We start from the raw sequence: 13057 nt of genomic DNA, 5'->3' as shown, positions 1-13057 counted from the left end.
CTAATAGCAGTAAGGGGGAGCAATGGGCTGTAATGAGAATTCAGGCAGAGAGGGTTTTTTTGACCCCGTGTTTCCCAAATGCATGTGTTTTTACAAGTTTTGGCAGAATTGCTTAGACAGTGACATAAACTCTTGTGTTTAATGGCAATTATTTCACTATGTTAAAATTAAAAGCTTCTTAATGCAAGATCATGTTAAATATTGTGGCAATATTTTCTCTGTCACAGAACAGGTAATCGATTGCTTTTCCAAAACCATTTTTTTTTCCATGATTGAATCAATTCAAGGTCCAGATGCAGTCCTAAATGTATTTTGACTCTGATGCTAAAGCAAGGTTTACCTGTTAAACAAATTCTGCATTTCACCACTGGGTAATTTATCTGTTGGTAAACATATCATAAATAATTTTTACATGCATTTAAGCCTGATTGATGAAAGCATTTCCATTTCTCGTCATTTTCAGGCCAGCTAAAAATTGCTATATCTTAAATTTCACATTTGAAATTTCATAGAGGTACCATTCTTCTGATTGCCTCAAAAATATTACCTTATAACCACTTCTCTGTGGCAATACACCCTGTATACATAAGAACAGCTGGCCTGTCACGCTGGAATGCAACTAGAAAAACAAAAATCTCTTCATATATGTTTCAGCGAAGTGCTGGTTTTGGCATTTCAGTGAAATGGTTGGCTACAGAATTTTGCCTCATTCAAATTCACGATTGAGTGTTTGGCTGATGGATAGACTGCAACCCTCTACAAGCCAATTCAGTTTAACAAGAGCTTAGGCTATGCTTGCCTTCCTCTGTCCTCTTGCCTGCTTTTCTGTGTCAGGTTTTCTTTCCAGGTGATGTCTGGAAATTCCACAACTAGCATCAAAAACTTGTTATAATTTCTAGTTGTTATCCTCGATTCACTCCAGGGAAGAAGGTTGTCACTTTTTGGCTTCACATGATTGCTCTACCATATACGTACCATTTCTGGTGACTATTGCAATTTTTATCAAGAATGAGATAGATATCAGAATTTCAGCGCTCCTTATGCATTTCGCAAGAAAACAGAACCTCATTCCCCTTAGCTTCTCAGCGTTCTCTAGTTCAGCGTTACTCAGTCTTTGTTCAGTCACTTGTGCCTGAAAGACACTCAAAAAGTAAAAACATTTGAAAATAAAAAGAAAAAAATAAATCCCACTTATACACCCATTTACTACCATGCAATAAAGAAACTAAGCGAGCCACATGAAGGAAAACAAGCAAGAGAAAAACATTCAACATTTAATCTAGCTCTTACCATATCGGTGCCTGCAGAAAGGTATAGGTAGGAGCCAGCCACATATTCCTATCAGTGTCTGCCTGCAGGTAGAGATGCCTACCTTACTAATTAATTCTTCATTACAGTGTACAGTAATACTCCTAATGCTTGCATAATGATCAGTATTTTTACTATGAAATATTTGTAAATGAAAGAGTGGAATTTATGTCTTGAAGGAAAGGGGAACGCTACTTCTACTTACAAAGCTAAGCATGTTATTTACCCTCTTCTGTTCCATTACTGTCAGGATTAGAATGAAAGATAGCCTATTATTTTTTTCCCTAAAATCTTAGGCTATCCTTCAGCTAAAAAAAGAGGAAAAATATCTACTTTGCCTCTTACAGATAATTCTCATTACTTGGAGAGCTGGTCTTTTGTTTTGACTGGCTGCTTACTTCTCTTATACACTATATAAGCCTGTGGAAGACATCACTGTGAAGTAAAACATCACATATTCAAAACGTTAAAGCAGTGCGTCAGTGCATCTGTGCTTTGCAGCTTTTTTGTTTTTATTTTTATTTATTTTTATTTTTCCCTCTCTTTTTTATTTATTGTGTGTGTGTGTGTGTCTGTGTAAGGCATTGGAAACAATACAAATCTTCAGTCTTACAGTGTGCTGATAATCAAAAGATTTGAAAATTGAAGAGACTCTAGCTGCTCTATCTGGATAGTTGTCTAAAAGACTGATTCACCATGGTGTTATTTGTGTTGCATGCAACTGAAATTCTATTGACATAAACCAGGAAAATTAGGTCCTCAAACACTTTTTATAGAAGCTGAGCTGCTTTTTTTGAGATATCCTCCTATCCAGAACATAAAATATGTATGAATAAGGCAGTTTCTGTTGAGTCATCGTGGCAAAACATTCTGTTAACTCCAGCCAGAATAAAGATTTGCAATGTTTTCTTCACAAAGGTGGAACTTGAGGTCAGGACACAGGCAGACCTGTGGGAAAAAGACTACAAGACAACATTTGTGTGAGAGAGTGGAAAGCTTACATTTTTATTGTTATTGAATTAAACAGGAAAGCCAAATTTATGTAAAATGACCAGAAATATAATCACAATACAGATTTATTTATTATTTTAATTTACATTAACTTGCTAGGGATAACTGTTGCCCAAGCCTCAGATGCTAAGTTGCAAAGAAGTCTCAGTACACCTGAAGATACAGAATTCAATGCTAGACAAGTACATCCTCAGTGCAGAATCCTTCCTTCATCATCTAATTCTCAGTATGAAGTGCTTTTAATACAAAGTTGCCTGGTATACGAAATTGATTTGTAAATCAGCCTCTGTGCCAATTATTTCTAATATTTAGCTTATTTTTTTTTTACCTTAACTTTACACTAAAACTGTGGTCAGTTTTAACTAGCAGGGGTGAAATGTTCTTGCAACTTCTGCTCTTGCCAATAACTACATGTATTTTCTTTCCTCAACATCAAGCCTTAAACTTTAAAATCTCTACCTTTAAAATGTTCTGATATTCTTAATCAAAGCATCTCCAAAGTTTTGTTAGCTTTTTCGTCTGGTTTTCTATTTTGCTTTTTTTTCTTTTTTTTTGGTTTAATCCAGCATTTGGTTTTGGCTGTCCTCAGCTCCTCAGCCTATATCTATCCATCTATCTATCTATCTATCTATCTATTTATTTTTGCGGCAGACAGTATAAGGTGACCTGGGTATATGACTTGGTCTTTTTGTTGCAGAAGACGAGGTAGTGCAGGAGGGATAGCTAACGCAGCTCTAATGCCATTAAGGTTATGACCAAGTTCCTGGTAGCCAATGAACTATATATGAGTGCAGCCCAATCTCCATCCATCCATCCAGCCATCATCATCATCATCCAGCCATCTTCTTGAACTAGGTAGTAATTCACCCTTTGGTAAGTGGCCAAATGCTTACAGACCTGTGACACAGTTTAAAATTGGCAAGTCAAATTCTGCCATAGTCATCTCAGAGATCTGTAATTTTTTATTTGGGCTAATCAGCCTTTAAATGCTTGCTGCCCAATGCTTCAGGACAATCCTGCAGCGCCCAGGACCCAGAGCATGTTGTAGATGAGACAGATCAGACAGATCCAGTATGCAACACAGACTACTCCTAAGCACATACTTTAGTGAGTCCATCACTTCCCTTGATTTGCCAGTCACCATAGACAGTTCATGTCTTGGTACCAGTGTCAGGATGGTTTTTGGTCTGCTACAGGAGTTGTTATATGGGGTCAAGATGACTGTGGACAAAGGTAAAGGCACTAGAAATCCTTACTAATGACTGTAAATGGCTATGTAATAAGCTACAAACGGCCTAATACACCGCATCAATGTTTAATACACCAGCACATAGGCTGAGCTCTGCTTAGGTGCAGTTCTTGTATGCTGGTAAACTCCAATGGGCTGGATGGAGGACTGTAAGTAATAGTGTTTTATAGGCACAAAGAAGGCATAAAAAGTCTACCAACCATTGAGAATATTGTTTTTTCCATAAAACACTTGTACTTAACAAATAAGGAAAAAAAATCTGAATCAAACAACATACTTTGCCATCATGGATATTAAGCTTTGATACTTTTGTCTTTAAATTTTTTTTTGATAATGAATGTAAGTTTTAGAGAAATTATTTAGATAATTTTAGTCAGATGTATTTGCACCTCCTAAGTGTAAGAGTTCATTCATGAAATGAACAGAGACCAGAGGTTTCAGGTAATCAGTTAATCTTTTTCTGTTTATGGGATGGACTGTTTCAGCTTCTTTTCAGGGAAATACTTTTTCAAGTTTTATTCCAAAACAGAAAATTTATAAGCCAAATACACACACACACACACACACACTCAGACAAGAAATTCAGGATTGTACACTCAGCTTGTTAGTAGCTTGATCATTAATCCATATAATGTATTTAATACTATCCTGTGGTTAGTTTCACAAGAAAAAAAGTAAAATATTAAACATTTTTGAAAATTACTAAATTAATATTTTCTTCTGGTTTGCTCATAAAGATAAATATAAATGTTTTTACAAAGCACTAACATTTTTGGAGCCCCAAGCTTTTGTTTTTCCATTTTCATGTCTAAGAAAACTTAATTTTCATGGTTACATCATTAGGCAATTTGTAACAGAGCAGCTCCATGAAGATGATCTAAACTGGTGTTTAAACATGTATGGACTAAGCTTGTCCATAGTACAGAATATCCAAGGACTACCCAAAATTTACCATGCTACCACTCTGGCGAAGAGATTAACTGTAAAGAGATTCAGTTCTTAGAGCTTTCTGTGATGTGTCACCCCTGTACAGTGTTTTATTAGAACAGTTTTGCTAGTGAGTCAGAGCTTTTATTAGCAAAAACGGAGAGCAGACATGTTTCTTTCACTCTCCCTTTCAAGCTCTCTGTTTGTTGCTTTGCCTGTTAAAGACTCACTTAGTTTCAAGCTCCAACAGAGATTTCTCATTAGCCAGCACATCAGAACACCACAATGGTGTAACTTCTATATCATTAAATCTTTGATGCATCTGTCAAAACTACCGACACCACCTGTTGTAACTGTGAAAAAGATATTTGTCCATGGGAAATTTGAATAGCACAGTGAATTTCTGTCATGCAAGTCCTTTTACAACCATCACTTTTGGCCACCATCAAAGACAGGTCAAACGGAGTGCTGGATGTGAAATCCCTTGACCTGATACATTTACTGGAAATTCAAATCCGAGTAAATCTATAACCTTGAACATCAAAATATCCTTCTATTTGTGCTCACTGCTGGCCTGTATCAGAGGGAAATATGTGCTCTAATTTAAGTTACAGAACTAGCACTTGGGTGGACTAGGATTTATTCCATGTCCTGACATGGTTCTTCAACAAGTTACTTGATTATTTTCTACATAACAATTTCAACATGAGTTTTGAGGTACATAAAGCAGATTAAGTAACCTGTTTCATGTATTTATAACACCTAAATTAGGACTAAATTCTGCCTACCTCTCCTTTCACTGCTGAGCTTCCGAACTCATAGAAAAGCAGTATTACACTTCTGTTAATGTCACAGATGAAATTATATACTTCATTCATAAGAGAGAAGCAACAATATATTCATTGATATAATGTACTGATCTAACAAAGCTTAATTGTAAATAAGACAATGACTTAACAAGATTTGAGATGGCAAGGTACACTTGATTATTTACTGCATAGAGGGCGAGGTAAGTCAGATGTGTCAGGGAGACCCTGCAGCTGAGTCACAAGGTTCAGAGTGGACCCCTTTGCTTTTTGAACTCCTCATACGGAAGAAGAAAGGAGCCTAGGAGCAGTTGAATCCACTCCTAGTCCCAGACTTGGTCAATGGTTTATGTTTAAGGATTGTACGTGCACAATCAATCTGAGATATAATCTTAGTGAAGCTCACAGAGCTATTAACCACCTACTGAGGATCTGTTGCAAGGAACCTCTTGTGAGGATTATGGGACTTCTGCAGCAGGCGTGACCTTGAGAGGCATTCTGACTCAAGGGGAGATCCTGTTGTTCATCCAGGGGCTGTGCAGAAGAGCTCCAGGGGTTCTTGGCCTGCTCACTATTTATGGGGTGAGATGATGGACTAATAGTCATACTGTTTTTTTGGTGCATGCTCCGCTGGCCCTCAGTTGCTGAGCAAGATGTTTGTCTTGTCAGTTTCTCCAGCACCCAGCTTTAGCCGATATCATGGTTGTTACCTGTCTGAGCAAGACCTTGGGTGCAATGGCCACTGTTTGAGCAAAGCAACGTACAGAACAAAAGCAGGAAGTGGTGGGTGAGGGCAGGGGGTGTTGAGAGGGTTGAAGCACACCGTCACAATTAAGTTGTGTGGGTTGATTTGATATTGGCTCTGAAGTGTCCTCCTAAATTAGAGATCATAGGAAAGAACTGCATTATAACTAAAATTTACAGGATGTCCACCTTTATCTAGTTCTTACTTGGAAAATTTTGTGGTTAAAAAGACCATGTAAATCACATACTGGACAACGGAACATGTGGTGGTTTTACCTTGCTATGCAGCTGAACCCCACCACAACCACTCTCTCACTCCCCCTCCTCAAAGGAAAAGGGGAAGAAAATACAATGGAAAGGGCTCAAGGATTGAGATAAGGACAGGGAGATCTCCCACCAGTTATTGTCATGGGCAAAACAGACTCAGCATAGGGAGATTAATATAATTTATTGCTTATTACTAGTAGACTAGAACAGTGAGAAACTCAAAGCAAACTCAAAACACCTTCCCCCCATTTACCCTCTTCCACCTCCTCCCCGCAAGCAGCTCAGGGGAATGGGGAATGGGGGCTGCGGTCAGTCCCTGATGCTTCATCTCCGCTGCTCCTTCATGGTCATTCTGTGCCCCTGCTCCACGTGGGGTCCCTCCCACGGGATGCCGTCCTTCCCACACTGAGCCTGGGGGGGCTGCCCACAGGCAGCAGCTCTTCAAGATCTGCTCCCACATGGCTCTGTATCATGGGGTCCATCCCCCAGGAGCAAACTGCTCCAGCACGGGTCCCCCACGGGCAGCAGCTCCCCCCAGACCCCCTGCTCCTGCATGGGCTCCTCTCCACGGGCTGCAGCTCCGGCCCGGGGCCTGCTCCTGCGGGGGCTCTCCATGGGCCGCAGCCTCCTCCAGGCCACATCCACCTGCTCCACCGGGGGCTCCTCCACGGGCTGCAGCGTGGAGATCTGCTCCGTGTGGGACCCGTGGGCTGCAGGGGGACAGCCTGCTCCACCAGGGGCCTCTCCACAGGCCGCAGGGGAACTGCTGCTGCGTGCCTGGAGCACCTCCTGCCCTCCTGCTGCACTGACCATGGGGCCTGCAGGGCTGCTTCTCTCACATTTTCTCGCTCCTCTCTCCCAGCTGCTGTTGCCTAGCAGTTGTTTCCCCCTTTCTTCAATCTGTTTTCCCAGAGGCCCAACCACCGTCTCTCACTGGCTTGGCTCTGGCCAGTGGTGGGTCCCTTTTGGAGGGGCTGGAGCTGGCTCTGATCTGACATGGGGCAGCTGCTAGGCTCTGCTCACAGAGGCCAGCCTTGCAGCCCCCCTGCTACCAAAACCTTGCCGCATAGACTCAGTACTGAACCAAAGCTGCAGAAACATATATTCCTGAATTAAAGGAAGAAATACGCTGACTTCAGCATTTGCAAAAACACCATTGAACTCATTGTGACATACATGATAGAAGAACATCACCAAATCAAGATGTAATATCCCCTGAGAAAGGCCATGTGGTGCAAGAAAGGCTATGCTGGAAAGTTCCACCATCTATTTATGCCCGTATCTTCCTGGAGGACCCCTAGCATATAGCTGTGGGGGCTCTTTACAAGACGTGGAGGTAGCTTCCATTTACAGGCATAAAATTGTAACGAATCAGGGCCGTGTATTCAAATGTATTTACTTTAATTCCATAGTTAGTGTGGATTTGAACTGTGAAGACATCTAAACACCCGTGTTATTTCCAACAATGCAACCCATAAAATAAATCTGCAATTTATAACAATAAAATTGCACAGAAACAATTTTTTCTTCATGTTACAAAAAGGCACTTTCCACATCCTTCTTCCAGAGGTCCATTTGACCTCAGTTCTGAATTGATTCTGAACCAGTCATACTTTTTTTGTATCACCCAAATTTCACAGAATCAAAATAAATAAGATCCTAAATAGAATCTTGTTGGACAGCATACTAGAGTTGCTAGACTAACACTACTATTTGTAAAGTCTTACCTGGAGGAGATACAACATAAATGCATTATTAAGGGTGCAGTTCCGATTCTGGTTCTAAACTTTCCTTGGAGTTAATATCCTTGTAAGACAGTGCTTTGTGCCAGGTAAACGTTAGCTCGATGATTAAGGGCTAAATCCATCAAGATGCTTAAACACCTAACTACCAATAAGTCTAAACATACATGCTCAAAAGCCTTGAGGAGCTGCCTCAAGCCCATAGGCACCAATATACCTGGCTTTAAATTCCACTACATTTCTGTCACTTTGAGATATGCTTACCATGCTGATGACAGGAAAGGTGTCTTTACCTTTGAGGAACTTACAGAAGGAAGAAATGTCCAATATATGTCCCTCAAATTCCTTGTGTGACTGATTTGCAGCTGGGAATTAAGTACAGTTCCTATGAAAGTGTGTTAACAACTAGGTAGATATTTATAAGAAACCTCATTCATTCCTCTCCCTAATGAAACAGCACTACTCTGTATATAATAAATATTCATCATCAAAGCATTACAATTGTAATTAATATCATAGAAAAATAAAGAGTCAGTAACTATCAAAGTTACAATATAGAACACTCAGCTCCCTGTTGGGAACAATAAACGCATGATAAAGTGAAAATTACAATAAGCTACTTTTTTTTTTTTTTTTTTTTTAATACTTCAGGTGTGAGGAGAGACGGAAGAAACTTTGTTTAAAAAAGTATGGATAAGAAGACTGTGAAGAAGTTGTATGAAAATATCACATTGTTACGTCCTATTCAAGCAGGAGAGAGCTCAGCTCCTAGGAAACAGCAGGGTCTAACCTCTCAAGAGCTTGATCCTCAGATTCAGAGTTCAAAGTATTACTTGGCTCAGCCTCTGCTTTTCTTTTGGAGTAAACTACCACCAATTACCAAAGTACCTAAGAATCTCATTTTCTTTTTTTTTTTTTTTTTTTCATCATATGAATGTTGCTGTGGATTGCTTCATGGCCCTCACCATTGGACCTAGTACCTATAAAGTCTGTGTCAGTTCTTCCATTGATTTATAAAGATTTTGGTTTGGACCTTTAGGGACCATCCTGATAAGCAAAGTAGATATGGGTTTGAATTAACCTATATCTAAATCCTTCGTATGGCATATATTATCAATAGGCCATGAACAATCTCCCTCCCTATCCTGTCCTGCTCTTCACATGTCCCTTTAATTATTAAAACCCATTATTTTTCTTTCCCAATACCATTCATGCTTTCACTCATCCACTTTGCGTACCTCTCCAGTTGCCATAACAGCTGTTCTGACTTCACTGATTACAGATCCCAGCTATTTTTTCATACCTTTTGTATAACTGTATAGATAACTGAATCAACAAATACCTAGATAAACCTCAATGTTTGATATAAGTTTGCGTTTGTGAGTTTCTAGTTCTCTTCTAATAGTAAATAAATTAAGGTGGTGAGTTATTTGGCCATCGTATCAATGTATCATTGTATCAATGGCCACAATTTCTTAGCCTAAATGGGCAGAATTATTGTCTTACATCACCGTTCACCACCTCTAGCATCCTGCTCCTATGAAATATCATATTAAGTGACAGGATATCACATAGCTACAAATAAAATCTGTCCATGCACTTCTGTGGGGCTTTAAAGGAATAGTAGCTGAAACTATACAAGGCTTGCAGGGAGCAAGGTGGATTTATGGCAATATCTTCCATGGGGCAGAGGTGGGACTGGAAGAAAGGGCTCACCTATGAAAGGTTACAAGAGATTAAAGAGGTTGTGCAGGGAAGTTTATCTGTTCTCAGATTGCTGAGGAAAATTTTCATCTTCCAACCTCTCCCCTTTGTTAGCTGATAAAGGGGATAAAACTCAACTTTTCCGTCATGTTTTAATAGTGTTTTTTTTAATTATTATTATTTATTTTACTTTTTCGTTTTGTTTGTTTGTTTGTTTTTAGTAAAGAAAATATTTTCACTGTGTTGATGGCCCATTTTATTTTTCCACTTATCTTGAAAGTGTGTACTCTTTATAAGCTGCTCTGGAGGAAGGTGGAAAACCCTTTGCAACTGACATCTAAACATCAGGTTTCCCAGAGAGATTTGCTTGTAAGTGTAGTATCCTCTTTTCTTTTGGCTTGAATAATTGGGTGACTGCCCAGAAAGGAAGAGAATGAACTCTCCAGTTCCTATTGGATCTTCCTGAAAATGTTAGTTTCATGATATTGAAAGAAAAACATTTCCTTATAAAATAATTAACATATCTAAAATGCCAACGTGGACTGCATGTCTGCACATCAAAGTGCAACTCCCCCCAGCCCCCCCCCCCCCCAAAAAAAAAAGATCATACCACACTGATCACCCTTTTGTGCTTTCTCAAGAAATCAAGGTTGCTTGATCTGTTAACTTAAGAGAAAGTGAGAAAGTGTGGGAGATGCTGGTTTTAGATTCTTTATCATATGATTGAGTGGTAAATATATAGTCCAAAAGGAGCCATAGGAACCATTTTTTCAACTCTACCAGTGGAGATGATTATACATCACGAGGAGAATTTATTTTTAGTTTTATTTTTTTCATGGCCTTATTTTTTCTCATGCCTTTGGTGAGGCCGCACCTCTAGTACTGTGTTCAGTTTTGGGCCCCTCACTACAAGAAGGACATCAAGGCCCTGGAGCGTGTCCAGAGAAGGGCAACAAAACTGGTGAGGGGTCTGGAACACAAGCCTTATGAGGAGTGGCTGAGGAAACTGGGGTTGTTTAGTCTGGAAAAGAGGAGGCTCAGGGGAGACTTCATTGTACTTACAACTTCCTGAAGGGAGGTTGTGATGACGAGGGGATCGGCCTCTTCTCTCAGATAACTAATGATAGGACTTGAGGAAATGGCCATGGGTTGTGACTGGGGAGATTTAGATTAGATATCAGGAAAAACTTTTTCTCTCAAAGAGTGGTCAGGCACTGGAACGGCCTGCCCAGGGAGGTGGTGGAGTCACCATCCCTCATGGTGTTCAAGAAGCACCTGGACAAGGTGCTACGAGATATGAATTAGTAGCTTAGTTGGTAGTATTGGTGATAGGAGGACAGTTGGACTAGATGATCTTGTAGGTCCTTTCTAACCTTGCGTTTCTATGATTCTATGATTCTATGAAAAGTGTAATGCCTGGATTAATAAAGAGTATACACAGAAAAGGTGACGTAAGTCTCCTTTTAATCTGCTGTAGTGGTAGTCAAGGACTCTCCGTGTCCATTTCCCCCACTCCAGGTACTGTGGCTTTACCTATGCTTCATCTATGCTACACACTGCAGCTGTAATAAGAAGGTACCTCTAAACAAGGGAGCTAAATTGCTTGCACAGATCACAAATGAATTTGTTTAACCCTAATCCATGTCCCTGTTTTTCTTTTCACAAACCTCTGAGAAACCTTATGACTTCCTTCTCATACAAGAAGGCTCTTTTTCTTTTTTCTTTTTCTTTTCTTTTTCTTTTTCCTTTTTCTTTTCTTTTTCTTTTTCTTTTTCTTTTTCTTTTTCTTTTTCTTTTTCTTTTTCTTTTTCTTTTTCTTTTTCTTTTTCTTTTTCTTTTTCTTTTTCTTTTTCTTTTTCTTTTTCTTTTTCTTTTTCTTTTTCTTTTTCTTTTTCTTTTTCTTTTTCTTTTTCTTTTTCTTTTTCTTTTTCTTTCTTTTTCTTTTTCTTTTTCTTTTTCTTTTTCTTTTTCTTTTTCTTTTTCTTTTTTCTTTTTCTTTTTTCTTTTTCTTTTTCTTTTTCTTTTTCTTTTTCTTTTTCTTTTTCTTTTTCTTTTTCTTTTTCTTTTTCTTTTTCTTTTTCTTTTTCTTTTTCTTTTTCTTTTTCTTTTTCTTTTTCTTTTTCTTTTTCTTTTTTTTTCTTTTTCTTTTTCTTTTTCTTTTTCTTTTTCTTTTTCTTTTTCTTTTTCTTTTTCTTTTTCTTTCTTTTTCTTTTTCTTTTTCTTTTTCTTTTTCTTTTTCTTTTTCTTTTTCTTTTTCTTTTTCTTTTTCTTTTTCTTTTTCCTTTTCCTTTTCCTTTTCCTTTTCTGTTTCCTTTTCCTTTTCCTTTTCCTTTTCCTTTTCCTTTTCCTTTTCCTTTTCCTTTTCCTTTTCCTTTTCCTTTTCCTTTTCCTTTTCCTTTTCCTTTTCCTTTCCCTTTCCCTTTCCCTTTCCCTTTCCCTTTCCCTTTCCCTTTCCCTTTCCCTTTCCCTTTCCCTTTTTTTCTTTCTTTTCACCTGCTTTTTTTGGTCAGTCCCTTGAACTATTCACCATTTTTTCTCAGAGCAATTAATCTGTTTTTCTTTGTTTATTTTTTCCCCAAAATGCAATTGAATAAAAGTTGAGGCAGAAGATCCTCTGGATACTCTGGAGGAATTCCTCTTTGTGTTGTGTGTGTCTCCCACACAACAAATGCATGCATTTTGGGATGATTCACGGTGGCAGTGTCACCTTGGACAGAATGAGAGGGGTGGGCATGTTCTCCACAACCAACACCCCAGAAGAAGGCAAGTCCTGTTCATGGAGTGCATGCTGCACCAGGCTGGCAGCCAGCAGCTCCATGACTGCTGCTGCTGGGGGGATCTTTCCAGAATCAATAGGTGGAGAGAACCTAGGAAGAAAGAAGCATCTCAGCCTACAGAGCTATGTAGCAGCCTGGTTGAACAGCCACACATCTTGGCTTGCTACTAAGTGACAGTGTTAAGGACAGGAACATTACAGGCCATATGGCAAACATTTTTGATTGATAATAGATGTTTGTATGTTTCATGCTGCCTCTCTGGAGATATGCGTAGAAAGATGACATGACAGGTCTCAAAGGAATAATACTTCAGATTTCTGCCTCATCATTCAGCCTACTTCTTTACTAAAAATATGATCACATTCAACACAATTATAAAAACTACTGGAGATGTAATGAATAACTGCCTAAGCCAATTAAGTTGCAATAATTGCTATGAGAATGGGTTTATCAATATTCTGAGAACAGGAAACTGTATTTTTGAAATATTTTCTTCTCTGAATATTCAGATGGTATAATACT

Source organism: Anser cygnoides, chromosome 2, assembly GCF_040182565.1.
Source record: "Anser cygnoides isolate HZ-2024a breed goose chromosome 2, Taihu_goose_T2T_genome, whole genome shotgun sequence".
Lineage (NCBI taxonomy): Eukaryota > Metazoa > Chordata > Aves > Anseriformes > Anatidae > Anser > Anser cygnoides.
Note: the sequence above shows the minus strand (reverse complement) of the source record.